Source organism: Podarcis raffonei, chromosome Z, assembly GCF_027172205.1.
Source record: "Podarcis raffonei isolate rPodRaf1 chromosome Z, rPodRaf1.pri, whole genome shotgun sequence".
Lineage (NCBI taxonomy): Eukaryota > Metazoa > Chordata > Lepidosauria > Squamata > Lacertidae > Podarcis > Podarcis raffonei.
This window is the reverse complement of record NC_070621.1, coordinates 37,657,401-37,677,899: the sequence shown is the minus strand read 5'-3', so window position 1 is coordinate 37,677,899 and position 20,499 is coordinate 37,657,401. Positions and strand designations below refer to the sequence as shown.

Below are 20,499 nucleotides of genomic sequence, written 5' to 3'. Positions count from 1 at the left end.
TGACCTGAAGCATCTGTAACCCGTGGTACCACTGTATAACAACCCAATGCTGTTATAGCCTTCCTGATTAATGGAGGAAGAAAGTAGGAGCTATGAGCCTAAGTGCACCAACACAAAGCTCATGCATAATTTTGTTTATTAAGTCTAAGTTTGTGACTTATTGTTAAATGCAAACATAACCATTCAAACAATAGCTAAACATTCTGGTTAGATCAGGAGTGGGGAATCTGCACTCCTCCCGATGTTGCTGAACTCCAAATTTCAGCTCCCCTAGCCAACATTCTTAATGGTAAGGAATGACGGAAGTTGCAGTTCAATAACACCTGAAGGTTTCTAATCCCTGCTTGAGATCTTAACTTTGTGGAGCTGCCTGCAAAACCCCATGGCCTGTTGTGCCCTGATGAATCCATTTAAATCACTGAAAAAGGAGACTGTTGGGGCTATTATTTCTCCAATCAGTGAATTCTGGTGGTGACCAACTGATGAATTCCCCACTTGTTGAAAAACCCTATTGTATTCCAGGCCCTGCTGCAGAACAGTAATCAAGGAAATGAAAGACATTCTAAGGAGAAGATTTTAAATGAATCTCCCTGTAATTGCTGGGTACTGACATAATCTTAAACTAAAATAGCAGGTAACAGAATCCTTTCCGATTGAAAATACCTTTTAAAGGAAGAATGAAATGCATAGGATACCTACAACAAACTGTGCCTTGTTAGTGTGCATTAGCCTGAAATTTATAGCTTCCCTGTAAAAGCTAATTTAATGTTACAATAAAGGTATTGTTTGTTTGAGCATTTTTGCATGTCTAGACTGCTCTTGGGGCTCTATTTTTCCCCCTACCTAAGCTGTGCCATAAAGCATAGCAGGGAGACAATATATTTCCGACTTCTCATGGATTGCTATTATTTTACAAGTCATTAACCCCCAGAGATCTTTAAAACATTCAGAGAGCAGCATGGTGTGGAACATACAAAGTTTAAAAAGTTAATTTCAGTGCATGATTTGAGTGCCCTTTCATTGTGCCATTGAGGGCCTTTTCAGCGAAGATAGGCAGAAAAACTGAACATGGCTGGGGGCTGCATTCTGCCTTGGTTGTGTGACTTCAAAGGTGCTTGACCCCTCACTTGCAGCATTTTTCAGTGTTGTATTTCTATTGATTTTTTATTATTTCTTTCCTCCCCCCCCCCTTTTTTTTTTACTGTTGTCTACAGACTGGGGCATAACTGATGCTTGCACTTTCTACCACTAATTAAGTTTAGCTTTTGAATTCATAATACAAATGCACTGTAGAGCATTTGTCCATTTGTTGGCTCAAAAACACACCAAAGCTTCTCAAAAGCCCTGGCTCACCTAATACTCAATGGAAAGAGATGCCTTTACACCAAGATTGGCCTGGTTTACAGGTCACGCTAAGCTGAACCATGGCTTAGCTTGAACATGCAGCGTACTGGAGAAGAGACTCTAGCTGCTTTGCTTCTCTCCTGTTGTTTTGCTGCTGTGCTATGTTGAGTTCAGCCGTGGCTTGGCTTGACACAGAGGTAGCCAATGTAGTGCCCTCCAGTGGTTATGGACTACAACTCTCATCTGCCCCAGCCACCATGGCCAATTGCGGGTGGCGCTATGGGTTAAACCACAGAGCCTAGGACTTGAGAATCAGAAGGTTGGTGGTTCGAATCCCCGTGACGGGGTGAGCTCCCGTTGCTCGGTCCCTGCTCCTGCCAACCTAGCAGTTCGAAAGCACGTCAAAGTGCAAGTAGATAAATAGGTACCGCTCTAGCGGGAAGGTAAACAGCGTTTCCGTGCACTGCTCTGGTTCGCCAGAAGTGGTTTAGTCATGCTGGCCACATGACCTGGAAGCTGTACGCCGGCTCCCTCGGCTAATAAAGCAAGATGAGCGCTGCAACCCCAGAGTCGGTCATGACTGGACCTAATGGTCAGGGGTCCCTTTACCTTTACCTATGGGAATTGTAGGCCACACATTATTCCCCTCCACTAAGGTGAAAGCTGTCTTCAGCTGCACAAAAATTACAGGAGACACATGAATGCACACTCTCATTTTGACTGTTCAAATATGTGCTACTGCCTTCAAATGATCTTTTAGGAAATTATAAATCACCAATGAGACATTTTCATAAATAGTACTATTAAGATACTACCGTACAATAATCATTTTGAATGTGTATGGATTGTTTCATTGTAGCCCCTGCCTTGGCCTTAGAGGCTAATTGAGAGCCCATGAGACCTCTAAGTTCTGTTCCTTGATGACTTTGCTCTCTGTGTGTACAAAGGGAGCAGGAACAAAGCATCTATCTTATGCCTTGTTACATTTTCTTAAAAGGCTGCAAATGTATGCGCTCCCGTTTACTTACTTTATTTAGAAAAATAATAACATCATACTTTCAATAAGAAATTCCCAAGGCAGATACCACAGCATTGCAATAATAATAATAATAAATCACAAGTTCAGAAGAACAATTGAATAAATAATAAAGACAATCAAATAATTTCAAACAGCAGCAGCAAGCAGCAGTTGCAACTCTGGTACATTCAGCAGTTAAAAAGCTTTGGAGCAAGCCACATTGAATGTCATGAGGCTTACTACTGAGTAAATATGTTTATGATCAGGCTTAATAGTACTAACAAAGGGATGAGGAAACTGTGGTCCTCTGGATAATGTTGGACTGCATCTCCCATTATCCCTGATAACTGGCCATATTGGATGGGGCTTGTGTGTGTTGGAGTTTAGCGTTATCTAGACACTCACAGGTTCCTTGTCCCTGTCCTAGTGGCTAGTAGCTGCCATTTCCCCCAAGAAATTTCCTAAGAATAATATGAGATCATCATGTAGCATTTTTCTGAGAGGTCTTCTGCAGCAAAACCTTAGGAGAATGTGGATGACTTCCCTCAAAGAATCATAAAAAAGGGATACCCAAATCATTGCCTGTGAGTGAGGGGCCAAAACGTGGTAAGTGCTTCTGCAGTGAACTTCTTTCCAGTAACTATCTTCTCAGAAGACAGCACCTCCTCCCTGCCCTGAGAAACATTTATTAAGCAGATCTTAGCTAGTTGGCAAGGGTGATGACTTTTGACAGGCAATCTGTGTGCCTAGATAGTGACAGAAATCAGCTTCCACAGGTAATGGAATGCTTTGCAATGGAATTGCTTTGCAATTAAGGTGTGTGGACCTCTATGCTTCCAATGTGGGATATGTCTGTGCTTGACTAATGGACATCATGTCTGGATGGAAGCAGGGATAGAGCTAGCAGCATGCCCCTATCCTCTGGAATTCTACAAATACCTCTTTATGCATGTTAATTGTGAAGCAGGCTCTTGAGAGTTTCAATTCCATATCGCCATCATCACCATCATCAAATTAACTAGAGGACAAGCAGAATACAATACAATGATGGAATGAAATCCCACAAAGCTGGTATGGCCTAGTGGCTCTCCAGATGCTGCTGGAATGCAACTTCCAACAGCTCTGACCATTGGCCATGCTGGCTTGGGATGATGGGAGCTGGAGTCAAAAAACATCTGTAGGGAGACACTTTTTCCACTCATGCCCTTTAATAAAAATAATCAATATTTTCATCAGGCAGGGCTTTTTTCAGGGGGAACTCACAGGAACTCAGCTCCAGCACCTCTCAGGTGGGCACCCTTGAATGAGGGAGGTGTTCATGGTGAGTTCTGGCACCCCTTTTCCTATAAAATTAGCACTGCTTTTATGCATCCTTATATCAGTTGTAATTTCATATTGGGCTGGATCAGATGCAGCACTAAACTATGGTTTAGCGTTGCATAAAAGAGCCTTGGGTTCACCTGCTCTCCCCTCCTCTTCTCCCCTGTGGCATGGTTGAAAGGAATGACAGGAAGCATTCCCTTCTGCTTTGAAACTTACCAGCATTTCCCATTAATCCGCCCGCTCGGCGCAGGGGTGGGACAATGTCCCGCTTTATCATGGAGGTCCTGGCCGTGTCATAGTCCACAGTTGACCAATCCCACTGCCCGAGGGTGTGGCCGGGACCTTTTAACCAGCTCTGTGGGCCCGCCGGCTTCCTTCTGGTTTGGTTCTTTGATCTCCCGCCCTCCCACCCTTTTGTCAGATTTTTGACACTGGCCTTTGACCATGGTTGGTTGCCACTGAGGGGCTTGGAAAGAATTTTTCCACTTGGCAAATTGGCACTGGCCATTTGTTTTTCGCCTACCTCATACCAATCATCACAGCTTTTGTAAGGTTTGGTGGCTAGGCACTGGTTGATCTCACGTTGGGGGAGGTGAGGTGTGGCCATCACCTGCCCCTCCAATATTAAGGGTATTCCGTTAAAGGAATCCGGGTGTGTGGATCTTGTCCGAAGCCCGGGGAGGGGCTAGGGCCATGCCATGACCCCATCGGGAACCCTAGGGTGAGCTCGAGTTGATTTGCATTGGTGAAGCTCCCCCTATTGGATGCCCTGCATGACGGGCAGGAGTCAGATATAGTTGGGTCAATTCCAATGCCTAAGCCAATACTGCTCACATTCTGCAACCAATAAAGTTGTGGCCTAAATTTGCCCAATAACCATTAACCTAATATCTGTGTCCTTGTGTCTTATTCATCAACGAGGGGTGGCCTCAGGGTTTTCACATGCAATATCTGAATTCAGAGCAACTCTGGCTAGTTTAAACAGTGGTTAGTGAGCAAGTCAGAATCATAAACTATTATTTGCTTTAGCTTGCTGAACTAACCGTATTTCCCTTGAGGGTCAAACTGTATTTTAATTGGACTACGTAAGGTAGCTAGGGAGCGGAGCTTTTCTTTCTTTAATTCAGGAATCAGAGTGGGAAGGATTTGCATCCAAACCTCTGTGTTTGGAGTTTTAACCCTTCTCTCACCAGACGCAATCCTGAGGAATATTTTTTCCCAGCACCATATTGTTTTCCCCCAGTGCCACATTTAACCTTGGGGTGGGGTGAGGGGGAAATATTCCATTCACCTCCACTCTCTGGGCATTGTAGTCCCAATGTAAATTGAGAAGCCAAGCAGCTGTAACTAAAAGTGTCATGTTCCTATCTATGCATTTCACTTAATTTGTAGCTTGATTCCAAGTCTGTACATAAAGGGGAATTCTGATGAGTTTAGATGGGGAAGCATACAATTTCTCCTTTGGAGCTTTGCAATAGGAGAAAGAGGAGGGGTGCAGGTTTGAGGCTTGTTTATGTAACACTAAACCACAGTTTATTGTTACACCGAAAAAGGACCTTTGTTTTGCTTTCTCTTATTTAGGCACCTTTGTACTGTGTTTGGTACAGTTGCAGGAAAGCAATTTAGAATTTTTAAAACAAATAAAATTTGGGTCAGGGGTATCATTGTTGATAAACATAACCAACAATTTGGGGCAACAATGCCTGCTGATGTACTGGAGCATAATGCATTTGTTTAAGTGGACAGTGAAGGGAAAAAAACTAAAAGTGATGTCTTTGACTATTCATTTTCTTAGCTTTTATAGAGCTTCATTACTGTAAAGAAAGTGAAAGGTAATTACATTGTCATCAGCCAGCTAACTCATTTGCTTTATGAAGCAATGTTTACAGTTGTTTGTATGTGTGTTCCTCCCCCCTCCCCTCCCACCAATATAATTAAAATCCAGCTTTTGGTCCTTGTTGAAATTTATTCTCCGAGTTCTTGATTAAAACACAGGTATATTTTTAGAGATCTAGGGCTATGACAGAACTCTCCTCACAACTTGCAGAGTGAAACAGAGCCCCCATTTGCCCTGGGTACAATTTAAAACAGTGTCATAGCACTTAAATCAGCCCTGGTTTTTCCCAAAAAAACATGGGAATTGTAGTTTGTTAAGAATGCATCTACAAAAGGATGGAGTGTGCTTAGGACTGCAGCTTAGGACTCACATCTTTGCTGTGAGTCCTGGAAGACCTGCCCCCTGTCTTGCAGGCCTTTTCTACCTGGCCTAGGAAAGTGGGGCCCTTGCTGACTCCAGCTACAAAAGCTGAGGTGGCTGAAACTCTTGGGGTGGAATATTTCTTAGTGTGTTTTGTTGCTGCTATTATTGTCCTAACTGTTTTGAACATTTTAAATCGTTTTAACTGCTTATTAACATAATCATTTTGAGGATAAAATCACTTGCATCCACCAGGATCTTGACTCCGGTGAATCTCATGGGTGGCCAGAGCACTGTCTAGTCCTGTTGTGCTGGATGAGTTTCAGTTGGTAGGGCTTGAGGATGTGGACAAGGTGCTTGAATTGGCCAGGCTGACCACTTGCACTCCAGACCCTTGTCCATCGTGGCTGATAACAACCAGCACCAAGGGGGACAGCTGGCTCACCGGGGCTTTCTTATTAGTAAATTAATTATTATTATTAGTTGTATTTATTTATTAAATTTCTGTCCCAACTTTACTCCCAAAGGAGCCCAGTGTGGTAAACAACAAGGAGAAAAAATACAATTAAAATGAATAAAATCATCTTTCAAATAAACAAAACAAAACAAAACATGAAGAACATCTGAAAGAATACCATCATAGTTAATCATTTTAAGGTGGCTACAAACAGTATATGTCAGCAATCATATGCCTAGGTGAACAGGAATGTTCAATTTGAATGTTAATAATGGGAGAGACAGAGGCACCTAATCTTCACATATGGGGAACTACCATTGAAAAGGCCCTGCCATAGGTGAGTGCCAACTGGGAAACATTCAGGGGCATCACCACCACCAACAGGCCCTAAATGTGTTTAGGATTGCTGTTTTCATTTTCCTAACAAAAAGGCAAGTGGAGATCAGTTCAGAAATACCCTGTGAAATCCAAGTACAGTAATGTGACTGATGTAAATTGATTACAAGTGTACCCTAAATAAAATATTAGTAAGCGGGAAGTAGGCATGCAGCACTGAGTGATTTGGTGTCTGAACCAGCTGCCTCAGAATGCTTTTCAGTCTTCCTGTCTCACTCTGTAAGCACAAACTGGAAGGCAACAATGATATTTTGCTGGTATTTTGCAGCACAGACACTATAATCCACCTCTACTACAAGATGAATGAGTGGGGGGTTTATCTTCGAATCCTAAAAGGAAAACTACTATAAGCAGGCTTTCTCTGCCTTCCAAGACCTGAATATATTTCATTCCCTGGTTATGATTTGTATCCTTCTCTTTTCTTTTTTTTAAAAAATCTCCTCCGGGTAGCAAAGTTCAGGAAAAGTGATTGCTAAAGCATGTATTAATTATTTTGTTTAGCAAGCTTCATACACTCCAGGCAGATCACAAATCTCAACAAACAACCCAGATTTTTAAAATGGAAGTGGCAGATCTTTTCTTTTTTTTCTTTTTTTAAAATGAAATTAAATCCATAGGATTCTCTGGGGAGGAGAAGGTATTGATTTTGTTTGTTACTATGGTATTTTTGTGTTGTTTTTATATTGTAAACTGATGGGTGGTATAGAAATTTAATAAATAATAATAATTACTAGGGTTTGTTTATTGTTCTTGGAGGGCACTAGGCATATGGCACTTCATGGAGAAGGAACTGTATTCTGATACTGCAGAGAACATGGTCAGGTAAAAAAAAATATTGGAGAGGGTTGCTAGGACAGGTTGATGTGGGTTAAAAGTGACATAAAAATTTCAGCATGTGTTGCTTGCTATGGAAGTTCCATCAGCTGAAATTCCTTCTTCTACACAACTATTAAAAGGTGAAAGAAATATGTCCTCTTTTGCACCTGGTCGCCAAATTAGGCTTTAAAAAAACAGCATGTATTATATACAGTGGTTCCACAAAATATTCTGCCAACCAATCACCACCTAAAGTCCATATTTTGCAGAAGGGACTCAAATCCCTATACAAAATGCAGTGTTGTGCAATTAAAGTGGATTAAAGTGCATACAAATCAGAACAAATATTCAGTGAAGACTGGGCATAGTCAAACCTACATATAAGCTTTGTGCAAGCAAATCAGAATGAATATTCAACAAACAGGCCGTCTGGAAGGGACCTGAATAGATCCTCTCCTGTTAGTCATAGATCCTTCTTTTCCATTCATTCCCTTCCATCTGCTCACCTGCCCACCCGCTATGCTCATGAGAATAACATAAATCTGGAGTCTTCTTTTTGTGAGTTACAAAATGCATGGCAGGCTTCAATGAATAGAAGGCCTCTTGTTTCACACTAGTGGTGGCTGATGAACATTTGCTTATTAAATTTGTGTAGTGCCCTTCCCCCGTAGATCCCAGGGTGGCTCACAACATAAAAATACAATATAAAAACACAAAATACATAATAAAAGTAAAAACAACCCCCCTCCCTAATTTCCATCTTCCCCAGACCTCCCACAAACACATTTAAAGGGTACAATATGTTAATCAGGCAAAGGAACTTTTTTTGCCTAGTGCCTAAATATGTGTAATGGAGGCGCCAGACAAGCCTCCCTGGGGAGACTATTCCACAGATGGGGAGCCAATGCAGAAAAGATCTCTTGTGGGGAAGGCTCACTAGTAGGAGAGAAAGCAAGAAGACCAACAGAAGGTGGAGCCAGAACCAATGGCAGGCAAAGTTTAAATGGTTGCAAATAAGGATGCAGAGCAGGTTGGGATTGGCTGAGATTCCCTATTTTCATTAATGGGCTGGCCCCTCTACTTCATGCAGTTGCCAAACCCTCACTTGATGTGCAGTAACTCTGCCAGTTTCATAGCACTTGAGGAGCACTTGAGTGAGATGGATTTCCTCTCCAGGGTTTTGGTTGCAGAGTTTAGAAAAGCCCTGCACAATCTGTTGTCCTACAGATGTTTTGGACTGTGATTCCCATAAGCCCCAATCAGCATGGCCAGTGATTAGGAATGGAGTTGCAGTCTTAAACATCTGGAGGAAAGAGTTCAGGGAAGGCTTGGTTAGGTTGTCATCAGGGCTGGCCCAAGACAATTTGCTGCATTAGGCGGACAACAAATGGCGCTCTTCCCTGGCAAGTCAAGGTACATAGTACCCCAGGATGCAGCCAAGTCCTTTTGATGTCTGGGTCAGAAAATGCCACAAAGTCCTCCCCCCATCCCTGGCACTAGAAAGACAATAACCATTACTCACCTAACTTAACAGTTTGCTGCCTTTGCATCAATCAGTTGCTTGAGGCAAAGCTGTCACTCTGCCTAACAGTCGGGCTAGCCTCCACTGGCAAGACTAGGAATATCACTGAGTCATTAAACTCACTGGGTGACTGTAGGTCAGTCTCTAATGCCCCTCCCCTTCTCTTTCCATTAGTATCTCACAAAGATGTTGCGCAGAGGAAGCTGACTTACTACAGCTGGCTCAGTACACACTGACTGGCAGCAGCTTTTCAGGGATTCAGGCAGGAGTCAATTCCCAGTTCTACCTGCCTATGAGCCTGGAAACTTCTACATGCAAAGACAATGTTCTGCCAACCAAGCTAAAATTTGGGCAGGGCTGCCCCAATGCATTTTGGTAGTGGTGGAGTGTTCCTTGCTGGCGCCTGGGGTAGGTGGGCACCAGGGAGTGCACAGCACACCATGGTGGAAGGACATGCCTGGAGCAACCCCTGCCCACTGGAGCTGTGAGGCCATGCTGCACTGCCTGCCTAGTCCAGCCAGTCAACACGGCCCTGCTTTGAGGGGTGCACTCACAGCGCCCTGTGAGTCCAGTGCTGCTTTGCGAGACTTGCAAATGTGGTGCAGGGCTGGGAGGGTGCATGCCTGTTGCCTCTTTCTCATAGTGCACTGCATGCTGGGAGGGTGTCCTGAGGAATGCGACCCCCCCAAAAAAAACTGAGCCCAGGGCTAAGGCCCCCCAGCTCCACCCATGCTTCACCTCTGCATTCTGGCACCTGAGGCAAACCACAAAATGACACCTCCCCACTAGGGGAGACTAGGGGAGTGATTATTTACATCAGGAACAAGGGAGGGGGGAAGATCTACATTGGGAACAAGGGTGGGAGGAAACTAGCAGTGCCTCCTATTTGCCAAGAGGCTGCTGTAGAGGCAGCATGGGGAGTGCTGCCAAGGATGTGGCAGATTCAGCCTCCAAGGAGCACATCACAGCCATTGCTGCTGCTGCAGCAGCTGTAGCAGCAGGCAATGCATTCCTTGGAGGCTGGATCTGCTGCCCCTATGGATCCTGCCACCCAAGGCAATTGCGTCACCTTGCCTCATGGATGGGTGGTGGAGAGAATGAGCTGCCCTTCCTTGAGGTCCCTGGAGAAAGACTGGAATCAAACAGAATTCAAATAAACATAGCAGGTGGTACCCAGTGATAGTCAGACCCAGACTCTTTTGGGATGGACCATTTGTGTGTAGCAGAGCACCTACTAAGACAGCAGCCTAGGAGCCACCACCATGCCCCATTCATGCTGAATAGGGAAGGCTTGTCACTTAGTGGCAGAGCATCTCCCTTCCACTTGGAAGCTCCTGGGTTCAGTCCTCAGCAGGTCTCCAAGCAGGATTGGGGTTTCTGAATACTGAGCCAGACGGACCAGTCTCAGTATGAGATAGCTCCCTATATTCAGAGCAGAATCGCTTACTTCCATTTACTTAAATGGGACTACTCTGAATAAGTTGGATAGCACCCAAAGGGGAAGGGGAAAGATCAAAGGAAATGAATTTTTAGATTAATCATCTGTTACTTCCCTAAGACGAACGCCCAAGAACGATCCCAGCTCGGTTAGATCCTCGAGTTATTAGCCCCCTGCCTTCTTTTATTTATTTAAGGTGACTTAGTATTTTTGGGAGAAACGAGCGTCTTTCTGCCTTGCTTTTGGATGCCTTCGCCTGATTTTTCCATGAGCTGAAAGCAGCAGCTTACAGAACCCTTAAGACCACGGGAGGAAAGCGGTGGGGGGGAATCTTTTTTTAAACCCCCCCTCCTTCTCTTCCCCCGCCTCCCTCATTTGCATTTCCCCCTCCATTCCCCGCCTCCTTTGCAGTGATGTCAGCCCCGGCGAGGACTTGCTGGTAGTGGCTGGGAAAGCGGAGTTCAGACGGCAGCAGCCGGAGCGCGGAGCGGATGCGGCCAGTGCGTGGAGCAGCAGCAGCAGCAGTAGCAGCAGCAACACGAATCGCGAGCCCCCGGGCGGGAGCGCGCCCGGAGTCTCCGGCTCGCCTTCGGGGGGAGTCCTGCGTAGACCGAGACAGCTCTTGGGGCAGACTGGCCACCTGAGCCCCGGGGAAGAGACTTCCCCTCTCCTGGGAAGGGGGGACGGGATACCGTCTCGCCCTTAGCCGCTTCTTGTTCCGACCCCCTACATCACCAGCACCGCCGCCCCCCGCCGACCTCTCAGAGGGGCTCGGCACTCGAAAAGAAGGACGTTGTAAATCATCCCGGTGATTGCATAAAGCTGGAGGATTTCTTCCTTCCAAGTTGCAACGAATCTCTTCGTGCAAGTTCTTTTTTTTTTCAGAAAAAAAGAAACCCAAACCAAGCCAGCCAGCAGCTTGCCAGACTTGGCCCCATCCTCTTCTTTCCAGCGTTCCTTTGGGTAGTTGAGAAGCCGGTGGGTCCGAGGACTTCACTTGCCTTCCCCGGTCTCTCACTTGCCCTACAGCAGCAAGCGTGTTTGAATAACTCTCAAGTTAGGATCTCTTCGTTTTGTCTCTGTCTCTTGTCTCTCCTCACGCTGTGGAAGAAGGGCACCCCCCTCCCAGCCACCCCCACCAGTCTCACTACTTCGTTTTTGATATTACTGTTATTCGTCCTAGACGATCTCCTCCGTGCCCGTACCCATGTAATAATTCATTCCAAGATTCTGAGCAGAACAAGGATTTTGCTTTTCTTTACCCACCTCATGGTGCGCTTTGGGTCTGACTTGAAGGCAACGGAAAGGAACGGCATGGCTGAGGAGCAGCTTTAGACGGAGATTCTCTTGCTCACACAAGGAATTCAAGGTAAGGCAGAGAAAGTGGGTGGTGCGTCTCGAGGAGAGCTGGGGAGAGACTTCGTCTAGGGAGAGCGCTGGCGGTCTACAAGCAAGCGCCTTCTCTCTATCTAGATTCTCCTTTCGCTTCCTTATCCTTCCACACGCTGTAGATCTTTGCAATCTAGGTATGCAGCGCTGGTACACCCGTGGCTTAGATTTTTCGGGGGGTGGGGTGGAAGAGAGAGAAGCCAAACTGTGTAGCTTCTGGGAGGAGGGGAACCCCCCCTTCCGCAAACTGATATGTGATGTGATCCCTCCCGATCGCTGAAGATCGCACGGTCTTTCTCCCTCCCTTTTGCAATGCAAAGCCCATCGCGAGCAGTTCAGCTTTTGAGCGTCAGGGTGCAGAGTACTTAGTGAAGGGGGGGGAGCGTCAGAGATGTGAATGGGGGAGGAAAAACATATGGAGTTTTTTATTGATGCAGTTTTAATCCTGTAATGGAGACTGCATTAGACGGGGGATTGCATTAAAAAAAACTGCTCTGTGTGTGACACACACACACACACAGAGAGAGAGAGAGAGAGAGAGAGAGAGAGAGACAGACAGACAGACAGACAGAGAGTAAGGGAAAGTAAAAAAAACAACACTCCACCGACCAGCGATGTGCTGGATTGTAAATGAAGTTCCCTGATTGAAGGATTTCCTTGAACTCTGGTGATCAGCTTAAAGTTACTGTGCATTTGGCACATTAGAATAAGATGTAGCACAGATCAGTGTTTGGGTGGGTTGGCAAATATACTGGTGATTTCCTTGAGTCCTTGAATGAGCGGGAGAAGAAATTTAACATTTCATATCTCTAATGTCTAGTTCCAGCTCCGCATGGACCTGGAAAGGAAAGACTTAGGGAGCACTAAGCTAAGCACGGCTTTCTCTTTCCTTAGCAGTATTGGGAGAAAGTGAGTAAGACAGGAATCAGATTATGGCTCCCTCCCCCTTCCTAGGTAGAAATTGGTCACAGTGTGGATCTTTAAAACCTGCTGGCTGCAGATGGAAATGTTGCAGTTTGGCTGCAGACCGGAGGGTCTCTCTTTTCCTGCATGCAAGCTTAGCATAGTAATAACTTGTAAGAAGTAGCTCTGAGGTCTGAGATGAGGAGCAGGGGAGGAGGCATTAGCTTCTGTATGATCATGAGAGGGGAGGGGGCGTGGACCATACGAATACAGCATTGCCTTAAAATAGCTTGAGTGCAAGCATTTTGTTAAGAAGGCAAAAAATAAAGAGCCTGTTGCCTTAGGCAAAGCCTGTGACTTCCATCCTGATCTGATGTTTTTAAATAAAATAAAAAGCAGAGAATATTGATAATGCAGGAGTGTTGGCCCATCAAAAATGGAAGGTGCCCTCAGAGCATCTCTTAGGGTCTCTGAGCATGATGCGATGGTGAAGGCAATAGTATCTGAACTTCCCACTGTTGTAAATATGAAAATGCAGAAGATCCAAGCAGAACTCTTGCTGCAAATGAGCCAAGGTTATAAACGAATGAAAGGATGCAAGTAAATATTGGGCTGAAATAGGAGCAATCAATTGTTTAAAGTGGGGCTGGGAGAAGTATTGAGGCAAGAAGTTACTTCCTCTGCCCAGTGAACTCTTACAAAAGGAATGATTTCCTCCATAAGTAACACCATAGATTTAAAAATCTAATTAGAACCTTGTGGAGTTTTTATTTTATTTTATCTGACAATGTTTCCCAGATTGGTAATGGAAAAGACAGATGAGTGACTTCTTCCGTCAATGGAATTGGTGTGCAAGCTTGCAAGTTAAACAGAGTTCTTTATTGTGCAGAAAGTGTCCAGCAGAAACCTCTCCTGTAACATTGCCAACAGCTCTAGGATGTACTAAGTTTCTCTCTCTCTCTCTCTCTCTCTCTCTCTCACACACACACACACACACACACACACAGAGAGAGAGAGAGAGAGAGAGAGAGTGACTTCAGTAAATATATTCAAATAAAGCTTTATTGGCTTGTCAGAAATGGTTTGTTTTCACATCTGAAATGTGAAAGGGAACTCGGGGTATGCCTTCATACTTGAATGCTTCCAAAACTGTAAATTTTGCATAAGATAAAGGTGAAAGCGAGAGAGGGAGGCATGAGTTTACATTATGCAGTACAGTACAGCACAGAAAAACCCCACTAAGCAAAAACTAAAAACAACCCCCCATGTTTTTTTCATCTATATTGTGTGTGTGTGTGTGTATCTGTGTAGAAAAATTGGCATGTGGGTGTCAATTGCAAAGACGGGATCAGAATATCAATGACTTAAACCCTGGAGACGCAAGGGGTTAGCTTGATAAGCAAAAGGCAAGCTCTTTTGAAGAGTGAGCTGGCAGAGAGAGGTCTTTAAATTTCCAGGCATGTTCTACTTCAGCTGTGTCTGTAGTCAAATCTGAAAATAAAACTGAGCATTACTTAAGTCAATGATTCTTGGGATATATGTGTATATATATATATATATATATATATATATATATATGGATGGTATGGCAGAATCAACTCTCTCTCATGGGTAGCAAGTAACGAGATGCTGCTGTTATTGCAAGATGTGTGAACGTTTTCTATTTAAATCCTCCTTCTGTCAAATTAAACAGTTAAGGTGCATATCTGTTGCTTTATTTCTTCCCTCAAGGTGGTTACCCATACAGATAACTGTTTGCATTTTAATTCCCCCACCCCATAAAGAAGTATTATTGCTTCATGACTGCATAGCTCTTCCTTCTTTTCTTTTAAACATGACCATAGTTGCAGGATAATTTATATTCAGCATAGGACTGTCTGCTTGGTACAATTGGTTTTATACATCACAGCTCCTCAAAAAGGAAGATCAAAGATTTAGACCTGTAACACATTTGTATTCTGCATGGGCCTAGGCAACATTCTGTCGGTCTCTCACATAGTTAAGATTGTGTCCATCTCCTTCCGTTCTTTTTAGCACTCATTTGCTTAGTGGTTTATTATTTACCCATCCAAACTGTGCTTTGAGCTGTAACCAGAGCCTACTGATGCAGCCTGCATTATTTGTACACATTGCAGTCTGTTAAAGTCTGTTTCTGATGGTGATCATCAGAAAGTGGTGAGGGTCTAAGGGCTGGAAGAACCTGACCTTTTTTATATAAAGAAAAAACAAAGCTTCTGGCTTCTTTGAGTTCTAGATGACTGCTTGATTCATGTTATGGGCTTGATGAAGCTTTTCCTGGGACAGATGAGCATCACTGTTGGAAGAAAGGAATGTGTTGGGTTGGTTTTGGTTCACTCCGGGAACTGTAGGTGGTTTAACTTCTGATAGTGCACTTCAGTCTAAGTTACGGTTGATATCCAAACAGAATGAAGCAACGTTGTAGTATAAGGTAACGGACTTTTAGGAATTGGAAGCAGCAAAATATAAACCTGCATAGTTCAGTACTGGCATATAATGTGTGAATCTTGATGTGGAATGCTATAGAATGTGTTTCACCATTCCATTCCTTTGTTCACAAAGATATAGTTAAGGCAGCACATAAAATTAGTGAGGCTACCTAAATGGTGTGTTGGCTTTATGCAGAACGTTGTTTTCTCCAGTGAATTCAAAGGGTAGAAAATGTACTATGAGGACATAGGCAAGCTTTTCTCTCTTTTGGTCTTGCATTCTCTTTGTTTTTGTAGCCTCAGACTGGTTGACCTCAAGTCAACCTCATTGTATTTTGTGGGGGTTACTCCACAGTGAGTGCAATCTGAGAGCACTGCCTTGATGCGCTAAGAATGATAGCGAGTGATTTGCTCTGCAAGGTTATTGGGAAGAAGGAACACATAGACTTATGCATTCTACAAGTCCTAGCGAAATGTTGAGCAACAGGAAAACAATGAATTCCCCATTCCATATGTTTGACTTTCTGCCCATAAATGCCATTTCATAGCACTGTTGGAGCTCTGTACACATCCTGTACATGGAAAGTTCATGTGAAATGTTCTGTGGGAATTTTGCACATGACTCGAATTTTGAGCCATTGGGCTGCTTGCTGTTTGCCCTTGGCTTAAGCTTGATGGGATGAACACATCCCTTGGTAGATGCTTGTCTGCTTCTAAGTAGTTCAGAGGCGGTGGTGTGTGAGCTACCTAGAAGTAGGGTCGTACAAGTCATAAGAGTCAGTTCTGTTATCTGTGTCCAAAAACTGGCACTATGTTCCTCTGAGCATAATACTACTCTGAGTCTACAGAAAATAAGATGATGAAATCCCTGGTTTTGCAATTCTGAAAACACTTGCCCTTGATAGGACACATGTCCTTGGGAAGAAGGTGGTTCTCTGTGTTTAATGTTGACCTGCTGTCTCAGAACTCCAACATCCTTTAGCTCATTTGAAAGTCTCATTGATGTTGAGGTAGCAGGGTCAGGATTCTTGCCCTGGAGGTTCTTCCTACCTTGAAGCAAATGTGGTGCAGAAGCACCGTGCTGTCTGCAGTCTCATCTTGCTTGGGAGCAAGTCCTGGTGATGTCACTGGTCTATATCCCTGAGCAATTGTGTAGAGTGCTGCGCTGCAGCCATTTTGTTGCCTACAGTGGCCAAGTGTGTGAAACTGAACTTTAACACAGGCTTCTCCTGAAGGCTGATGCTCTAGGCAGAAATAAGTGCTTAGACATGGGAATGAAGGGATGAAATAAGGAGCGGGGAAAAAAAAGTAAATTGGAAGGGTGCATTCCATTATCTTACGGGGTTTGCAAAGGGACTTTCTGCATTTCATTATTCCAAATAGTTTGAAAGTCAATCTCTTTCAATTATTGTCTGAGTTTAGTAGAGTGACTTGACAGAATTTGTATAACATGCTATTACCTTTCTCTGCTTGCAAAATCCCTGTTAGCAGATTTTAAACTTCACTTCTAACTCTTCCTTTTGTGTTGTGGATGGAATAAAAGTGGCCTCTGTAGAATATCAATTTATCACCAGCAGCAGATATGTTACTTATTTTAAAACCTTATTTCCCTCATCTGCTTTTTTTAAAAAAACACCACCAAACCCAACACTTTATAGCACTGATCCACACCCCCTTGTTCTTTGCAAGTGCAGATAAAGAAAAGGCGTATCAGATACATTTATGTTTCAGTGGGTGAATGGCATTTGGAAAGCACATAACTAGATATTTCAATAGAACCAGATCTTTTAAAAAAAGCTGTTTGGGGTCTTATTTCAAGGCCTCCTGCCAAGTCATCCCAAATCGCCCCCAATTATATAAACCTTTCAAAATCTTCTGCATTGCATTACTGGGGAGTGGGTTATGGCTTGCTGATAGATCCCGTGATTTATATGCAGAAGAACTGAGAGTCATACCCAGAATCTTCAGGTAGGACTAGAAAAGACTCTTTTGAAGCACTGGACAGCCATTTCCAGTTAGTGTAGACAGTTCTGGGCTAGATGGATCAATGTGCTGACCCAACATAAGATAGCTTCCTACGTCTCTGAATGCACGATCCCAAACTCAGTGAACGGCCTCAGACATCCTTTTGATTGTTCATTCATGATTTGTGCTTGTGATAGTACTGTATTGTGGTGATTACATGCAATCTCATTTTCAACACTGTTTGCAGCGCCGAAGATTTGGGGTGGACATAGTGATTTGTTTCCACAAACAAACCATGCATATCCTATAACTTGCCACTGTAATCCTGCAACTTTTTATTTCACAAATGTTCTGGTTTATTTGTGTGTTTTGTGTGGGTTGTTTTCCTTTTTTCCTTTTTGTTTGCCCCGCTGTTGTGACACCGCAGTGCAAGAGTGATGTGGGGGAAGAATCACAGAACAACGAATGATGTGTGCATGGTCCAGTATAATCCACCACTAATGCACTACTTTTGCACCAATTACATAGTGGAGAAGGCACCCCCAAAACCCACCAGACTGAAGGGGACCTTTGGGGCAATTTCAAAGGCCTAACTGGGCATTCTGGATACATTTTTGAATACATCATAGATAAGGGTGTGTAGAACTTGAACAAGGCATAATATGTTGCCTTATAACTGTATTTGGTTGAGTTTCCTTAAATGTCTGGCCTGAAGAAGATCTTGGTTTTGCTTCAGGTAAAATTATTGTGACAGCTACGTAACTGTGGTTTTGCTTTATAAGTATTGCAAGCTTCAGCTCACGTTTATTCTGAGACGGTATGCTCTAGTTAGTGCTGGAAGCTGGACTCGAGTGAGCAAAGGCTGCACAATTTAGCTCTCCTTACAGCAAGCTACATGGAACCGTTTGCTAAAGAGGGGTGGGTGTGGGTTTGTGACTTTTTAATTAAGGCCTAGCTTCCACACCACTTATTTATTTATAAATCTTTTTTAATGCAATGTGCAGTTATCTCTGTGGAATTTAATTTCAATTGAAGGTGTCACAGAAGGAGGAACAGGAAGCCAGAGCAGAATTTTACTCTATCGTTGATAAGATAGTCAGTGAGCAAAATGGAGGTTTAAGATATGGAAAGCAGGAGCCACAGTTAGCCTGGTTGAGTTGGCAAAGAGTGGTCTGTAGGTACCTGCAGTTCACAATCTCTTTCCATATAATCCCCTTCTTCTTTATCCTACTTCCATCCATGACTGGTCCACTACACCAGCAGTAATGGCAACGCCAGAAGAGAACCAGTGTGGTGTACTAGGAAAGCAAATATATGAGTAACAAGTGTGGGTCTGTTTACTTTCATGTATGTGACAAAATGTATGCTGTTTAATAAATATACTTATTACACAACTGTTCTCTCTCTCTCTCTTTGTGTGTGTGTGTTTTTAAAAAAACCTTTTGCTTTGTGGCCCTATTCAATTTTCATGTGCATCCTAATCAGCTTCTGATAGTTTTGAACAAATATCGCTATTGCAGGGCATCAAGTGGTATAATTCTAACTGTTTCAGAATTTCAGATTGCTATGCAGAAATGCATACTGCAGTTTGTCCTCAGCCCTCAGTGGTTCTGAGTTCTTTCGGACTGATGCAGTGGGGAAATTTTATATTTCTACTACTAGCAGCATCTCTCAAAATCAGGCAGTGCTTCTCTAAGCAAAGGATGGCTTTATTTTATTTATTGAAATAAGTTCAAGGGAAAAGTTTGAGGTGTTGGTATAGAGCCATATACATCTTGGAAACAAGATACCTGAAAGATCGCCCCTTATATACCCGAACAATCCTGCAGGTAAGGGCTTCCTGTATATACCATCTTATCAGGAGGTCTATTCTGCACAATGTTGGGTCAGGACTTTAACTGTTGTGGCTCCTATCATTTGAAATTCCCTCTCATCAAATATAGTACAGTCTCTTGGGTTTTTTGGTAGCATAATAATAATAATAATAATAATAATAATAATAATAATAATAATAATTTATTATTTGTACCCCGCCCATCTGGCTGGGTTTCCCCAGTCACTCTGGGCGGCTTTCAACAAAGATTAAAATACATTAAAATGTCACACAATAAAAACTTCCCTAAACAGGCCTTCCTTTCCCAACAAGCCTTTTAAGTAGAATACTTTCCCAGTCTGCCTCTATATTGGGACTGTTTTTAGATGCTTTGTCTTTTGTTTGTTTGCCACCCTGCGCTTCTTTGGGAGGAAGAGTCGTGATATAAATTTGATAATGAAATAATACAGCAAGGTGGCATACAACTTACAAGATCACAGTAAGGATAATTAAATTATCTCTGTATCACAGAGAACTTGCCACGAGAACTTGCGGTAATGGATTCAAGATGCTCTATATGATCAGGCTGGTCAATGTAATTCACTGGTTTGCAAATGGCATGCATTGGTTCCCTTTGCACTGTCTTAATGTGTGCTTTAAATGACTCTTTTGGATCCCAGGACGAGCAGGGCTGACCCTCAGTTTATTTAGAGTATGCTGAGATACTTCCATGAGTCATTGTGTGCTTCTTGCTGCTCATGGTGCATCAAAATGCTTTGGGCTTTGGTGCCCCATGCTGGAAACCTTTAAGGTTTCTAGCTTACAAGCCACAGTCAGACAGTGGTGGAAGTCTTTAAGCAAGGGGTGGGTGATGCATACCAGCAAACCTGCAGATAGAGCTGTATTGGTACCCACATTTGTATGCAGTTGGGTCACTTGCAATGCTCTGCTGTGATGATGTACAAAACTGTTGTTCTCGCTTTTGTTTTATTTACTGTTCAGCATACTGGCCTAGAGTCTGCCAGGTTGCAACTCAGAGATGCCTCCTGTTTCTCTAACAACGAAGAGCTTTGTGGTTCCTAAGAAGCTCCGCAATTGTCACCTGGCTCCACAAACAGGAGGCTCTTGAAAAATTCCTCTGGGAATTGAATAGCTTTCACTGTGAGTCCTAAAGGCATTTTGCTTAAAGGCATTTTATATGTTGTGCTGCAAACGTTTATGACAACAGACTAATAGGGCTTACTTCCTAACCAAAAAAACATTTGAATTGTTTCTTAATGTTGATGCAGTATACATCTCCATGCCCCAAATCCTATCACTCCCTCTCCCTTGTGCTGTGGCAAATAGGGCTCACCCACAAAAACACAAAATGCACCTGTATGGAAGGACTTCAGTTTCTTAATCACTTTCTGTGTATCGTAAACCCACAGCTTGTGCCCACTTTACCTATTCAGTCACAACCTTGTACTCC

General features: G+C 43.4%; 1 protein-coding gene across 5 annotated transcripts in view; it reads left to right on the top strand.

Moving 5' to 3' along the window:
* Positions 1 to 10,949: 10,949 nt before the first annotated feature.
* The window catches only part of PCDH11X (protocadherin 11 X-linked), a 754,240-nt gene continuing 744,690 nt past the window's right edge, over positions 10,950 to 20,499 (top strand). For 2 of the 5 annotated variants that reach the window (XM_053375009.1, XM_053375010.1), the window contains exon 1: positions 10,950 to 11,880. The gene's annotated coding sequence lies outside the window, so the exon portion shown is untranslated. The remainder of the gene's footprint in view (positions 11,881 to 20,499) is intronic. The other 3 variants (XM_053375007.1, XM_053375011.1, XM_053375012.1) reach the window with 2 other exon arrangements.